Here is a 2,308-nt window from a genome sequence, read left to right as displayed (position 1 = left end):
ATAGGGGGGTATTGGCTGAATGACTGATTGTATCTAATAACTGACCAAACCAGGGGGAGTGAATGCCATCCTCAACTGCTGCCTTACGCAGCTTCCTTAAGGTATCATGAGAATATGGATTCCAGACATTGGGATTCTGTTGTCCCTGATTGACAGTAACTGGGAAGAACTGTGAAAAATCTCCCATTGTATCATAGAAGAGGAGCCTAGGTGGGAGGGGCTTCCAGTCCTCCTCCAGGAGGGAGGGGTAGATGGACTGCGGGGAAACTTCCTTAAAGCCAGTATAAGATGGCAGAGGGTAGCCACCACCCCATAACGGCAGAGAAGAAGTAGTCTTAACTTCTCGTTTTTTCATCAAGGGATCTCTCAAACCCCAATTCCTCATTTTTTATATCATTAGCAGTCATTGTTTCATCAGAACAAGAATCCGTTAGTTTTGTTTTAACTGGAAATGCCTGGGACAGGCCATCCCCAGCGTCCTGTTGTTGTATTTGCTCATCTATCTCCTTGAATAGGAGATTGTCCTGTTCAGGGGCTTGAGAGGGAACCCCCCAAAGGGAAGCCAGAATGGCTGTCACAATGGGGTAGAACAGCCCAGACTATATTATTTTCACTTTGGCCGGGAACACCTGAGACAAGCCACCCCCACTATCCTGCTGCTTTATTTGTTCATCTATTTCCTTAAGTATGAGATCATCCTTTTCAGGGGCGTCAGGGGGAACTCCCTGAATCAAGGCCAGAATGGCAGTCACAATGGGGTAGAATGGCCCAGATAATGGCACCCCTCCCTGACTTGTCTCTTTCTGGCCAGTAATAGCACATGAGCCCATTGCTCCAGATCCCAACAACAGGAATCCATAAACCAGGGGGCAAGTGTTAGCACTTCATCTAAAACCTTAGTTACATCCTTTTCTGTTACCCTAATATGCCTACTCCTGAGGAGAGGAACCAGTGCAGCAGCACAGGGGCCAGCAGCAGCTGGATGACTATTCCCCATACCAGAGGTCACTCACCCTGCAAAATGTACCCAAAGGGACTCAGGAACGATTGGCCAAGACAGGAGCGGCACACCCAACAGAAGATCGCAAGCCAGAAAAAAAAAAAGCAGAATGAAACAAAAGCGGCGAGCAACCATAGGAAGGGAATCGAGAAAGGGGCCATACCAGAGGTCACTCACCCTGCAATATGTACCCAAAGGGACTCAGGAACGATTGGCCGAGACAGGAGCGGCACACCCAACAGAAGATCGCAAGCCAGAAAAAAAAAAGCAGAATGAAACAAAAGCAGCGAGCAACCATAGGAAGGGAATCGAGAAAGGGAGCATCGAGAGCCCAAGGTGTTACAGCTCAGAGTGTTATAGCTCTGTGGGGAGGGGTCCCAGCCCCACGTTTGGGTGCCAGCTGTGGTCTCCGGCTGTGGCTGCTCTCCTCTGGCAATGGTAATAGTTCAATCATAATACAGCATATGGGATCCCTTATTAGCATGGCAGACTAGTATCCTATTACAATCTACTGGGCCAGATGCCCTATTAGCATGATAAGTTTCAGTTTCTCTAAGTTTTGGATTCCTGGAAACCATGTGACTTACGTAGTTTTCTCTCTGATAAGAAACAGGAAGCATTGCATTCCAGCTTGATAGGTATGTAAGGCAAAAGGCAAAATCAGTCACAAGATTTTCCACAACACATATGGCTCTTTAGATGTGATATGCATTCTGTAATAATGGAAAAACCTTCCTTAATTAAATAATATGAAGGCATGAAAATGATGGGATATTGTTTTGACAGAATTTTGCCATTTTAAGAAAAACAAAATTTGCACATCAATATAAACACACCATTAAGCATAGCTTCTTATTTAAAATTTTTATTTGGAAAAACATACAGGGGAACTGAAGAGAAAATGAAGTTTGTCAATATTTTCATACATTGCAATTTTTTACATTATATTTTGACTTCGAATTATTACTCATGGAAAGTACATTTTAAATGTCTTTGTGACCATATGCTCTTAATGTCAATAGTGTATTTCTCTGATATCAAGCAGCATTTGATTTACGATAACCTTAGAAACAGGAGAGATGGTTCAGTGGTTAAGAACCTGTACTGCTTTTACAGAGGACCCAGCATCCATATTATGCAACACAAAAGTGCCTGTGAATCCAGCTCCAGTGGATCAAATGCCCTATTTTGACCTCCAGGGACACCTATACTCATGTACTATCACACACACACACACACACACACACACACACACACACATATATGTAATTTAAAGTAATTAAATATTTTTTTAAAGATAACCTCAAG

The sequence above is a fragment of the Nannospalax galili genome, unplaced genomic scaffold (assembly GCF_000622305.1).
Source record: "Nannospalax galili isolate Female #2095 unplaced genomic scaffold, S.galili_v1.0 scaffold1162, whole genome shotgun sequence".
NCBI classification, from domain to species: Eukaryota; Metazoa; Chordata; class Mammalia; order Rodentia; family Spalacidae; genus Nannospalax; species Nannospalax galili.
This window is presented reverse-complemented; position numbering follows the sequence as displayed.